The sequence below is a fragment of the Stegodyphus dumicola genome, chromosome X1 (genome assembly GCF_044657685.1).
Source record: "Stegodyphus dumicola isolate Sdum_Otavi_A_Nest chromosome X1, ASM4465768v1".
NCBI lineage: Eukaryota > Metazoa > Arthropoda > Arachnida > Araneae > Eresidae > Stegodyphus > Stegodyphus dumicola.
Genome location: NC_140780.1, coordinates 20,393,277 through 20,408,019, shown reverse-complemented (window position 1 = coordinate 20,408,019; position 14,743 = coordinate 20,393,277). Strand labels below are relative to the sequence as shown.

General features: G+C 33.4%; 2 long non-coding RNA genes across 2 annotated transcripts in view; one reads left to right on the top strand and one right to left on the bottom strand.

Moving 5' to 3' along the window:
* Positions 1 to 14,743, top strand: part of LOC118194114 (uncharacterized) — a 78,757-nt gene that overhangs the window by 30,533 nt on the left and 33,481 nt on the right. The gene's annotated exons all lie outside the window — the stretch shown is intronic.
* The window catches only part of LOC118194113 (uncharacterized), a 122,702-nt gene continuing 114,251 nt past the window's right edge, over positions 6,293 to 14,743 (bottom strand). Inside the window, exon 4 of the long non-coding RNA XR_004759049.2 lies at positions 6,293 to 6,607. This is a non-coding gene — a long non-coding RNA (uncharacterized LOC118194113). The remainder of the gene's footprint in view (positions 6,608 to 14,743) is intronic.

The window sequence follows — 14,743 nt, the reverse complement described above, 5'->3', positions numbered from 1 at the left end:
GAAATGGGTTAATGGGAGTATGGTCCCCTCTTACAGCCATACAGGCCTCGCAGCGTGATGACATACTGGAAATAAGGCAGTTTATCAGTGCCTGTGGCAATTGGTCCCACTCAATCGAAAAATTCGTCGACCAGAAGAGCTCTATGTGGCCTCGCGTTATCGTACTGTAAGATGAACTCGGGGCCCACTGCACCCCGAAGAAGGCGAACATACCTCATCCCTATACCTCACACCAGTCACAATACCTCATTCCTATACCTCACACCAGTCACAAGACCTCATCCCTATACCTCACACCAGTCACAGAGCCTATGTCTGTGACTGGTGTGAGGTATAGGGATAGAGGGGTGTGCGTCCAACATGATGTCTGCCTAGACCATTACACCGCCACCGCCATAATTGTTGATTTCGCGGACATTGGAGGGTAGGTAGCGGGTCCCTGGCTCTCTCCACATGAAAGTACGGCGAGAATCGGTGTTTAGGCTAAAATGGGACTCGTCGGTGAACAGAACGGTCGCCCATTGCTCCGTACTCCAATCACTATGCTGCCTGCGCCATGCTAATCGGACTTTCCTGTCCGTAGACGTGAGTGAAACGCAAACAGCCGGTCTTCTGGTAAACAGCGCTCTCTCAGTCAGTCTTTTGGAAACAGTCACCCTTGTTACACAGGTTTCTGTGGCTGCATACAGGTCCCGAGAGAGCTGAGAAGCTGTAGCCCCTCTATTACGCCTTGCTAAAATGGAAAAATAGCGATCTTCTCTGACCGTCGTAGCTTTTGGACGACCTTGTCCAGACTTTCTTTTGGTGGGCCAGTATCTTGGAACTCTTTCCGTAGGTTACGCACGACGCTGGGCGTTAAATTAAACTCTCTGCATATCTGGACTTTTGACTGGCCTACCTCTAGCCTCCCTACAATTCGCCACATCATTCCATCATCTAAACGTTGGTGGTTACTCATTTTTAATGTTCTGATGTGAATTTAACAGATTGTTGCAAGATAACACCAAGAAATTCGCCGATGTGTGCTAGCGAACACTATTCGTCTTACCCTCCACGCGGTTATAAACGGTTTTCTTCTGGCTTCGCCTAGCAGGTAATGGGTATATATATATACATACACAAGATATTATAACAAAGGTATGTATATATATATACACACAAGATATATACACATAAGGATATTATAATGATAGTTGTGACTGACAAAATATTGTAATAAAAGTATGTATATATATATATCTTTTTCATGATTTAAATTTAAGTCCCCTTAAAAAGCTTTTTTTTTTTCATGATTTGCATTTAAGTTCCTTTTAAAAAACAATTTTCGGAATTAAACTTCCTACTTCTGGGTTCCCTCATTTTGTTACATTCTACTGAATTTATGTTAGGAGATAATATAATCTATATATCTTTAGTAAATAAATTATTATCTTACTTTGAAATTATTGCGCAAGTATTAGAAAAACGTGTTTTCGATTTCAGTGAATTTTAGTTCATTCTATATATATATATATATGTGTGTGTGTGTGTGTGTGTGTGTGTGTGTGTGTGTGCAGTATCGTAAAAAAACTTCCCCTTATATGAACCCATAGCACCTTATTCGTTCATCCAAATCGAACCGAAATTTCAGGTACTGTTATTTAAAGTTATGCTCTCGATATTGTGATGATTTAAAATAATGGAACGAAAAGCCAAACAAACTCCACAAGAAAAAAAGGAAACCGCTATATTTCGCATTAACTGAGGGTCTGAATAGTAACAGCTGCCATCAACGTAGCTTCTGTACGTAAAAAACATCTCCAGTAGTAATGCCATTAATAGCACTCACTCCGTTAACTGCAAAAGATGGCGAAGAAAAGCCAGCCCGAAAACGGCAGCTATAGCATAAAAGTAGCAAAAATTCAGAAAGCCACGAGATTCACAAATTCGCGCCATTTGTAAGCTAGTACAGTTAAACCAACGTAATGCACTCCTTCTCCTTATCTTCCTGGAAACAATTAAAAACAATTTCACACAAAGGCTCAAAGTTATATTTTCGGGAACAGGTTTTATTTCCTTATTTCACTGAAGATGATGTGCCGAAAGATGTAAATTCCATTTTCATTTTTTATTTTGGGTATATGTTGCCAGCGCACCATTTCTTGTTGTTTGTCTCTGTGCTCCTGTTTTTCTTTGTTTTTATTTTTGTACGTGGTTTATTCCGATTTCAACGCGTGTTAAATTTTAGACATTTTAAAATTTTATTTTGCATTAGAATACATGCTAAGCTCAAATAATAATAATGTATTATAACAAGAATGATGCTTATTACTTTTTGGGTATTAGCTTAGTAACTTGTTACTTGTGCACAGCCAGTATCAATGGTCGAATTTCCGGTTAAAATGTCTAGCCACATTGCTTTTAGCTTTCATATTTTAACCTCATGCGTTAAAGAGAGAGGATTTTACCTTTAGCATCTATTAATAAAGGAAATCTAATTTATTGATTAATAGTAAGAATGCGAAGATTTAAAATGTTTCTTACCATGATAATGCGAAACATGCTTAACAAAGATAAAAAAATGCATCTCGAAAAATGCCATGCTTTAGTTATCTACTAGTTGTTGCGTCTTTTTTAACATTAAAATCATTTCATGCTATATTTATCTGAAGAAAAGATTACTAAAATTTATTTGCTTAACACTTTGAAGGGCACCGGTATATAATAATATACCGGTTGTTTGTCAATTTTTTAACCTCCGAAAAAAATGCTAATTTTTCTACATCAAAAGCTATAATCGTAAGTGTCTAGTGTTTTCTTTCGATTCTAAATGGCAGCATTACCCTATGAATGCTCAATATTTTGCAGTTATGAAATTAATATACCTCGTTCCAAGGTATCATGTTGGAAGATTGATAAATTCTATTGGAGAGAAAGTAAAAATTCAGAATCGGCAAATATATGACGTACACATACTGAATCTTATATATTTACTTCATTTCAGTCAGAAGGGATAATTAACAGATTATTTATACGATTTTAAAACCGGTATATAATATATATCGGCGCCCACACTGAGGGTAACACGCCAATAGATTGGCAGCACCAGTCTTCTACTTTTCTACTCTGTGACATGGCACAATTTCTTTATTATTATAACAGTTTATGATGTAATAATTTTCCATGCTTAATTTATAAGTCGTTTAGAATTAAATATTATGTTCATGGAGGAATGGGGAGTTTACTGACCCTGCGCTAGGAACGAATACAAATATATTAGTTTCATTTATTCTTTGTGTACTCAGCTCAAGTTTCATTCGTCTGTGTTTAGCTAAAATTTTTATTTCAGCACTTATTCCTTTTCCAAGAGAAAGACTCATCGATTTCAAAATTGCCGTCTGGGGTCAAAACTTTACACAATTCTGGGGGTTAAATGTGGCCCTCAAAAGATACCCGTTGCTTCGTGTTTTCCAAAATCCTAGGATGCAAGGGAAATGAAAAGAGGGGATTGACAACCAATTTGTCATTCGGGAGTCACGCCTTCTTCTCTTTGTGAGGTATGATAAGATCACACAAAGGGAAAACTCCCTTAAAATGGAAATGTACTTAAATTCAATCTCATAGTGTAATCACAAAAACTGCTGGTTTGAAAGCATGCTTTTATTCTTTAGGGAATATTTTTTTAATTCTTTGTTAATTTCAGGTGAAAGACTAGAGAACACAAGAGAAATTCGCCATCTGGTTGATACAAATAGGTTGTTTCCGAAATAAATTTTCACAGTTGGTGAAAGGAGGGAAAATAGTTCTAAGGCCCGTTTTAGATGCCATGTTTATCCAAAAGTTGAAAAGGAGCCCCTAGGATGCCAAAGGGGTTGAAAATCGGAATAAGAGCTTTGAGGTGTATAAAATAAAAATAAAAAAAAATAAAAATAATAACGGCGTTTCTTCCTGCACAAAAAAGATATATTACAACCTATATTTACAAAAAATAAAAACAGGGACCCTTACCGTCCTCGATCATCTAAAGTGTGTGTGCGTGGAGGGGGGGGGCGATTCTTCGTATCATAGTATGAAGTATGGTTTTTTTTCACATATTATTTAAAGCATAAAGTACAAATTCAAAAATTTAACATACTTTCTCAGCTGAGTCGTAGTGTTTCATTTTTCAATTTTCTTTAATTTTCGGCTAAGTTACATCTGATTGTAATATTATACTAGTTCAGTTACAGCATGATACGATTTACGCATGCAGTGTTATATTTGCTAATTTTTTTTTGTAAAATAATAATATTGAATTTAAATCAACTTGAAAAGCTTTTTACCCATATTTTAAATATATATGTTCAGCTGGGTTGCATCCCCAAAGTGCATAAAAACATAAATTTTACTTTTAAAATTTTAAATTTCTACCAAAATTTAAAAATTTTTTGTCTTCAGACTTACATAACTATATTCAAGCACTCATCACAACAGAAGCACATCAAAAGTACGCAAAATTAATTTTAAAAAAAAAATTAGCAGTTGGCAGCTACCCGTAAAAAAAATTTCTCAAAATTCAGTATTTCGCTCTAGATTTTATTTAAGTCTCAATTTTGTGTCCTTAGGGTCCATAAGTTATAGTTCATGCAAAATTTTACTACAATTTAAATTATTTTATATACCGCACCTGAAAGGATTAAGATCTAAAATTAATGCCCGTAAAGAGAAAACGAAAGAAAATGGATAAAAATTCTTCGATTAGCTTAGTTTTCTTTTATTTCAAGAAAAGACGGTTATTGAGATGAAGTCAATATTGATACTCAATAAGCAGTACAGTGGGGATTTGTTTTATAATTTAAACTACTCAAAATTTGTCAGTAGCTTGAGTCCTACACTTCTTAAAATCCCACTGTGATATGACATTAATAAAAACTTGAACGCTGGCGTAAATTAAATCATGTAAGAATCGAAAAGTAGGGAGTGTAAGGGAAAGACAGCTGACAGATCATATTTAGGAAAGTTATGAACACGATGAGTAACATTTCTGACACTTCTCTAACATATGAGAGAAAACTAAGGCCATATTTTCTGGCTTTCTACTTATCATGACCATTTTGCGTTGCATTTGTCTGCCAACATGTTATTGCGAATTTCGAAACAAAGTCTGGTGCTTAATAAAAAGAAAACTAATTAAATATTAATGTGCTGTTTCACATTATGCATGCAATTTATGCACGTATGAATGAAACAAATTTAAGCTTATCATGAGGAAGCACTTCTATTAAATAATAAAAATATGTATGGTTAAATTTATTTACTCAAGCAACATTACGTGTTATAGTTATAATAGATTAAATTAAGCAAGTTCAGCATATTGAAACGTCATTATTTGAAAATCTTTTCTCACTTTGTGAAATAGTATAGAAAATTAATAACTGAGTTGCGAAAATTACTTTGCAGCTATCACTGTAATCGTATTTGAAATAAGTTGTAACTGAAATTTGTTGGTCAATAACACTAGGGCAATATTAGATAGTGCTTTGTTGAATCCGTTCTGCTAATGTAGGAACCATTAACTCGGTTAATGAAACCAATAAAAATGATTTAGTTTCATGAAATATCGGAAAACTTCACCAGCTTCACGTATGATTTATTTAGAATAATTAATGAAATACTTCTTGCAGGCTGTGACAGATTTTGTCGTTCTGAACTCTTTATTAAACTTACTGTACATGGAGTAATAAAAATAAATATTTTAATAAAAATTAAGCTTTTCTGCGAGTTAAATGTTGAAGAAAATGGCAGAATAAATTGCCAAAATTTATTAAAACTTTATGTTCGTAAACTACTGTTTTGATATAGTGTTATGTTGTTTATTTAGGAAGCGTCCTAATCACAAATTTCAACTTCGAGAGAGACTGCACAAAATAATATAGATACAGCTACTTTTATAAAGCTTAACTTACCTCGAAACACGTTCTATCAGTAATAACGTTTTCTGTTGTCCTGAGTTGTGTATCTGATAATCACTGCCATTAAATTTGCTACTGCTGCTCTCAAAGAATTCTTTGTTTTATAATAGCGTGATATGTAAGAACTTTTAAGATTGTATAAGTGACTAGTACGAACATTCACGATCCAAGCTGCCGAGTTAATGAGTGAGTGGAAGCTCTATTTTACATTTCATTAATTTTCAGCGCGTAGAGACAGACCAAATACCTGCAGATAGAAGTAGATTAAGTTACTGCAAAAATAACTGCAAGTGTATGGAATTTAATGGCAGGGCGCACCGCCAAATGTGCAATGACAGTGATAATATCCATGACACGACTACATGAGTCCAATTTTTATTGAGACCACGAAAGATGAAACAGCAAAATTAATTGATGCAAAGGCAGCACAAAAGAATCTTATGTAGCCAGCATATGACCTCCTACAATTCCATATTTTAAATAGCAGCAAAATTTCAGTATTACAGTACGCATATGTTTTGTAATATGTTTACCGATGAAAAGTATCTTGTTTTCTCCTCTTTGTTCTGTTACTATTAGGCCAGAAGGACTATAAGTCTCCATCTTTAATTTTGTATCTTTTCCACTTTTGCGTCGAATCACATTTCAAATATGATGATGTTGCCGCCACATGTTACCTAGGAGTAATTAATAATAATAATAATATATAATATTAATATAACTATATATATTTATAACATTAATACAATTATATATATTAGATACATAGTATATTTAAAGAAATAATACAGCAAATATAACTAATATAGCTAATAAAAATTTTGTTGTTTATTGGGAATATTGGCATATTTTAGAAATTTGAATGATTAGCAGACTGCTTATATACCATAGTATAGTTAATGTGCTATTATAATCAATATATTATGTGTTTTAAATGGGTTTATTTGCCTAGGCACCGAATTTTTAAAAGTTCAGATGACATCAGAAATAACGGAAATAACTGAGTTATATGAACTGCCTCGTTCTAAAAGAAATCAAACCCCTTTGTATTTGATTGAATACATAAATAATAATGCCGATAAACAATTTAGATTCGTTTCATGTAAAAATTTGCGAAATTTGTTACGATTGATACAAAATTATATTAATATTTTCCCCGAATTTATGTCAGTGAAAGGAAAATGCTGTTAATACGTTCTCGACCAATAGAGGAAACGGAATGTAGCTAAACAAACAGGAAAAAGATTCATTAATTAAACTTCCTTATGTAAAATCTAGACATCATTATGAACTTCCTTTCTTGAAACAAAATTTGGTACATCTTACCATTTTTTTACATGCTGCGGAAATGCTGTTTGACATTTATCTGAAGGCTGTCAGAACCCTAATTAATTTGCGATTGCGAGTAGGCATGAAATTTGGGCTTTACACGTCCGTTTCCGTTAAAAACATATATATCAATAGGCGAGATGTTGAGTCAGTTATGCAGGATATTAACGTCCTTTTCCTCTTGACATTTATTTGTTATCGCTAATCAGCAATACCATTATGCACATTAGCATAACCCCTTCTGCATTCAGGATTATTTTAGATAAAGAAAGTAATCCCAAATATAGTATGTTTTCTGTTAACACATGTTTATCGGGTAAAATAGCTGGATGCTTCTGACAGAATTTTAAGTTGATATTCTGTAACCTACCACCAACTCTAAAGGCACTATCATTATCTAGGAAAGGTTACAAATTAAGAATTCGAGAATTTGTATGTGTTTAATTCCCTGCTTTAATACTTTTAAAGTCAGAACAGCTTACCGCTTGAACTTGTTCAACACAAAAGGAAACACTGTAGTCCAGCTCCTTCGCAGTTAGGAATCTTAAATTTATTCTCGCCAGCAATTTGGCATTGTTGATAAATCTCAGACATTACGCAGTCACTCTCTTCAGTTTTGCAAAAGACAAGGTATTTGAAATTACTAGTCCTGCTACGGCATATGAAGAGTGTTTCCGTTTTTTCAATGCTTCCTCATAACTTGGATTTGAAAACATGGAATTGCTGTTGACTTTAACCTGTCTTTGACATTCTACCAAAGTTTATGAACTAGCAAATAACCTGGAAAATGTCCTTGTTACACACAATCACTTGGCTTCCCATTTTCGTCAATGTAATCCCAATTTTCGTCTGGAACAGTAGCCTGAATCTCTGATATTATGTGCTACAAACATTTGCTATTGGTTAGGTTCAGACATTAGCCTGTTACGGATTTTATATTTATTTAGCTATTTTTAGCAGAATTTGTAATTAAAATTGTTTTATAGTCCCGTGCAGTGCAGCACGAGACTTGTTTGAAGAGAAAGCTACGTACGAAAAATTAAACTACAGCAGCATGCGCGTTTTAACATTTTAATAAATAGATATCTCGTAATTGTACTCTTTTGCTGTTCAGAAAAATCGAGAAAATACCAGCTCATAAAAGCCGGATCAAAACATCTCAGTTCAGTTGTCAGCCTAGTGCTGTTATTAATTGTAGCGAATTCTCGGTGAGATCGGATTAGCTTTCTCTATGTTTTGTTTATTTGAAATCTATTTAACGTTTTAGTAGTTCAAAATATAACTACTGTGAGATATTGAAATAATGTACGAATATCTCTGAGGAAATTTCAGCATTTTGTTTAATTTCTTGGGATAAGAATAATTTTTGTTAACTTTTTATCGACTAGTGCATTCAATTTATTACGAACTCATACGCACGCAGCACTTTTTAATGTCAGAAGTGGGATTTGAATGCCAATTACAAGAGCAATGGAAGAGCAGTTAAGACAGTTGATAGCAGCCTTTGCTGCATTTAAAGAAAGCTGGCCAAGAAGAGATGAAATCTGGTCAAGTATCCGTTAAAGAGGAAACGAAAGCCGGTGAAGTAACTGTTAAAGGAGAAATAAAGGCTGTTCAAGTAAAGATTGAGGCAGGTCAAGAGAAAATAAAAAGAGAAGTTACCTGCGTAATATAGAAAATAAATTCGAGACTATTGAAGGCAGAATGTTTTGCGTAAAAGGCATATAAAAACGAAAGTTTCATTAGATTTGTGTGTTTATTACCTCCCGTGTCCGTTATGTACACCTAAAATTGTCAAGTATTTCCTTTGTTAGTTAATATGATCAATTATAGGCAATTGCTAATACTTTCTTTACCCACTGTAGCTCAAAACACAAATTACCTTTGTAGATTCGCCAGTTAACCACCACTTTAAAGGAGCTATGTACAGACACAAAAACTTTCCGCTATAGACAGACCATTTTCAGGTTGTTCCTTTGCATGTGTTGGTTCGAAAATGAAATTTACACGTCACATGAAGATGAACTATAATCCTTTTATTGTTAGTATACTGCAGGTTATACGGGGTCTTTTCTTCAGCTTTACATTTTCTGTTACAGCCACCTCCCACCATGAGATGTGCAGTTCACTCCACGTTTCCAAACTGGTGTGATTCTTGGCGACATCTCTTCATTCTCGTCCTTCACAGCAAGTTCTGCCCATAACGTTCTCATTACTTCATTGCAAACATATATAAGAGACAATCTTATAACGTCACTACTTGTGGCGCAAGAGTGGCTATCTGCAAATTAAAAATTCCATTTACATTATATGCTTGTATATGATTTAAATATTGGCGTTGCAATAAATCAGGCTGACATTAATATCTATTTATACAATCTATATAATATCTATTAATATCTATACATTTCATTTCAGATTATGACACGTTAGTAAAACCATATGATGAAAAACAGATAAATGTACTTGATTGGTACAACATGAGTTGATTCTACTTGAGAGTTCATTTAGTTAAGCAGGAACTTGGCAGTGTAGCAAATTACTAGGGATACTTTGCTAGATTCCTATTACAATCTAGTCTTCCACAGCTGTATTCCACTGCAGGTTTCCCTGCCTTGAAATCGTCACACTACACTGAAATGATTGACGGCTGTTGCCACGTTGATAATGCACATCGGGGGGAGGCACACAGTCTTCACCTACTTCCGTATTCTGCCGCGGAATCTTTTTCGACCGCAAAGGAGGGACGCAAATTTTCTTACATCATTTTACTGAAATTTGATTTAAATTCTAAATTTAATTTAGTATTACTAAAATTTGTTTTCTTAGTTTTTGATACATAAAATAAATTACAATTAACTGAACTTTCCTTTTATAATTCTCTTACAAATTCCTAAAGATATCCTTCAATGTTAAGCCGAAGAACCTAGTTATCGTATGAAACCAAAGAGCTAAAGCAAGGTCATATTTGGTTGCATTTAAACAAGTGCATAATATTTAGAAACTAGGAATTTATTTCTCCCATTAACTAAAGAGTGCATGAAACTACATAAGCATTTTAACGTGTTTGCTTGCTTTTACTTTAAAGAAAGTTCAATAAAGGGAAAAACCATAATAATACATGCAATAAATAGCACTTGCATTAATGAACGTAAAACCAAAGAGAAAGTTCCTTCAAATTATTACTCTATAAGCAATAAAGTAATTCCTCAATTGTTTTCTGTTTGTAATAAAACTTAAAAAATTTGCATTCAGTTAACAAGAAAATTATTATCTTCATTCGTATTTATGTGCCTTATAAGCTCTACTGCACATCCTATAAATGTTTATTTAATGGTGCTTGTAACCTTGATGGTGGCTAAGGTAAACTATTGAGGCAAATAATCAGTCTGTCTTAAAAGGGACCACAAACGGTCGAGCGGTATTTATCACTAGTAGTCAACCCAGGTTTGGTAGTCAATCCCGGCAAACAGGCTGGTTGAATGGCCTGTTTGCCGGGATTTGAACCCCTTCATGCCTTTCTCATGCGCAACGCGAATATGAGTTACCTGACCTTAAGTCGTCGCCCACAAATATCTAATTTCACTAAGCCATATAATGCGTCATGCGCTTTGCCGTATTTTGGTAACCAAATCTAACCTAAACTTTCTTGAGGTAACGGCTTCATGGAGAACATTTTTAAGAATAACTTTTTCATATCTAGTTTGCGAAAGGGAGAATATCAGTAAGAATTTCATACACAAAGCGTAAGAGAAACAAGAGTTTCATCTATGAGCAGCAGGAATTATGTGCAGAAACGGGAGCGTTCAGTTATTAGTTTTCTATGGAATCTACTATATAAGTTTACTAGAAGTCCTAAATCATATTATTGATTTTTTTAGTTTTTAATTCGTAACAGTATTACAGTTAGAAGGCTTTTCTGTTTGGAAAGTAGTTAAACTTCATGGATTAAAGTAATTATGCTTTACAGTCTTCTCCTAGTCTGTTGATTCTGTGTGGAATAATTTGGTAATAAAATTATTCTTAAATGGTCATTTTAGAATTCAACGAACATGAAACAGGCTATCGTGTTGCGGTTCTTATCCTGAAAGTAGAAATATATTTCTTTACGAACATCATTTTTTGACACTTTCATGCTACGTTTCATTCATATCCTGCGCACTTATAAAATATGTTTTTGAAACGTTAAAGCAAAATAAATTTTTTTCACCGAATGTTCTTTTTTTAAGCTTTCTTTTCCTTTTTCTGAAAATTTATATCTATAGAAAGTGCCGCGTTGGCGCTTATGTTCCCTTTTTTCGCATTCGCTTCGTTTCTTCAAACATTTTGGGAGCCAAAAAATTTTCGTTCTCTATCTTTATATATTCGAAGCGAAAGCCTTCTTGGAAGATGGTAAGGTCATCCTTTGAAAAGTAAAAATCATTTTCCGTTCGCCCATGTCTTTTCGTTCACGAATGCTGACACTCTGCTGCAGTTGCCCCTTATGTGGCCGAATGACTGTTCTTGACAGCTTTATGTTCTGCCCATAATGGGCTACTGCTTGCCCATCTATCACAACTAGGGGGACAATGTAGATCGTTTTAACAATATTCCAAACCTCGCTTATCACTTATTTTAACACGTGCCAAAGTGGGCTAGACTGTTACAGCTGGATATGATACCGGCGGGGGGGGACACAGTGAAGAAATTCAATTAAAAATGAGCTGCATGACAACTTTCGGGTCTCGAAAAATAAAATTGCTTTTGATATTTTACCGGAGGATTCTCCAATGATGAAACGACGGCTCGAAACAAGACTATAAAAAGTTTCGTTCACAATTACATAAAAAGGATATTTCCTTCAAGGATTATTGCATTACTTTTGTTATAATATTCTGCTAGCGTCAAAAAGATGAATATATGTAAAGTAAATTAGCCTTAAGTACCGTGAGAATGCATTAAAAGTTATATACCTATATATATGCATATGTGCACATGGATTTAATTTTTAATGATATGAATAGTTTGGTTTCGTTTGGTTTATTTAATTATGGCAAAGCACACTAAGGCTATCTGCCCAAGGGGAGAGATGCCTTCGTGGAGGACTTTCTAAGAGAAACTGGCTCGTATACACGTTACACATGGGGAAAACACCCATGCAGCCAGCCTGTTTGCGAGATTCGAACCTCGGACCGAACTACCAGTGTTCAGCGACTTTACCCCTCGGCCGCTGGTGGGCCTAATATGAATATTCATATTATACACGCTTTAAAAATTAAGCTTTTTTAAACTAGTTTTCCCATTCCGTAAAAGTTATTAATTATGCACAAATGCCAAAGTAATTAAAAAATAATGCTTTAAATTTTATGGTAAAAAAATACTCTAGTTTAGAATGCTTTTTTTAAAACTAAATGATAAAAAGGTGCATATATATTGTTTTCGAACTGTGAGTTTTAGATCATTCAACATTATATATATATATATAAAATGGAAAATAAAAATATAAGTTTAAAAATTCATCACATATTCAATTCGGAATAAATCACATGAAAAAACGAATAAAACCAGAAGCGCATTTGCAAACTGATAGAAATAGGTTTGCAAAATACGGCAAAATCAAAAAATGAAATATTGAATTTACATCTTTCGCTGCATCATCATCACCTAAAAAACCTAAACCACCTGTTGGGTGCACCTAAAAAAGTAAATCAATAAAACAGCCTCTTTCTGAAGCGACAAAGACGCAAATTTAAGTTTAAAATTTAAAAAATAATCGTAGAGAAACAAAAAAGTAACATGCATCCGAAACCTAATTTCCCATGTTAACAGTGCAAACAATTGCAAAATTACCGCATCAAAAACATGAATTAATTGAATGAAACTGTGAAGTAAGAGACAAATATAAAATTATTTGCAGTAGATTGAGCGCAGAAACAATACTTGCAAAATTAATAATCCAGTTTACTTGTTAAAAAAATCATACGCAAAATGTGTAATCCAATATTTGGAAAATAAAACTATATTCAAAATTTGTGACATACGGGCCGAGTTAAAAAAATAATAGCATAAACAAGTAATAAAGGTTAAAAGTCCAACCATAATTTACAATTTCAGTGTATCGTATACAAAAATATATAAAACAAAACTAATCCAACGTGTAAAAAATTAATTGAATTAAATGAAAATTTGATCTAAAAAGTAAGAACAGAAAACTAAAAAAAAATTGAAGTGCTAGTTTCTAAAATCCGTAGCACAAGAGCAACAAAGTTTTGAAATGAAAAAGAGATATTCGCTGGTTTAAGAGCAAAGCCTAAAATTTGTTAATGAATTAAGATAAACAACGAAGAGCAAAAGAATGCATGAAAAAAGGGTTGCAAAAATTTTAAACGAATTTTGCTTAAAGTTTTACCATAACATGGGAAAATTGTTATCTCAAACTTGTAAAGCCAGTGGAGGTCGAATGGAAAAGAACAAAAAATAATTAAAAATCCCGTGCTTTCTAGATGTGATTCTATTGGTGGAAAAACTGGAAAGAGTGGTGTTAACTAGGAAGAAGGCAGCCTTAGGACGAACAATGACGTCTTATTTTCTGTTACAAGTCCTGAAAAAGAACCATGAAAAATGGCGACGTAATTTCACAATCTTAGCTTTAATACTGGCCTTGTTCAGGAAAACGAAATGCAGGTGTTAAAAAGTCAAAATTATTCACGCTATAATACGTCTTAAGAAATCAAAAAAGGTCCTTTGTTTTGTTAGACAGGATAGAATGCCAAAATTTAATAAAAAGTACTTAATGAGTAGTACGTTCGTTAAAGCCTAGCCTAAATTTTAAAAGAAAAGAGGTTTTTAATTACATATTCACATTAAATTACTCGTAAAACGTCATCCAATAGTTATCTTCTTGTCATGTGTGAGTAAAAATTATCATTTCTCTGTAAACAAGTAGTTTGAAATATAATGTTAATGCCAGCTCTTTTTAAGTGCGTGAAATTGTGAGTTTTGAAATTTGATGTTCTAGGAGGAGATTTATTAATATGTTTTGTAGTTCTTCTTATGTGTTTCGTTGCAAACTTTTTTATTCTAAAAATTTGCGTATTAATAATATTAGTTATAACTTTCTTGTATTCACCGAGAGATATCGTAACACGACTGGAAAGCAGTTATATATTTTACATTTTACGATTAATTACAATTGTAAAATACACAGAAAAGATGAGTAAATGCCCAAAAAAATGTCAATCAGTCTCATATTCGAATCTGTGTAACGATTTCTTTATAGAAATGTTTTCACTGAAGAAAAATTAGTAACACAAATTTTATACATAGATTTAGAGAACAATATCTCCAAGTACCAGAAAAGAGCAATTTGTCTAAAACGCCGCGTGAAACTAAGGAGAATATCATTTCTACAAACCAGAACTTCAAGAGAATGAAAAATGTTAGTGTGTTGTTGAAAAATGTTATAAGTGTTATAAGCCAATAAACAATGAGAGAAACTTAAACCT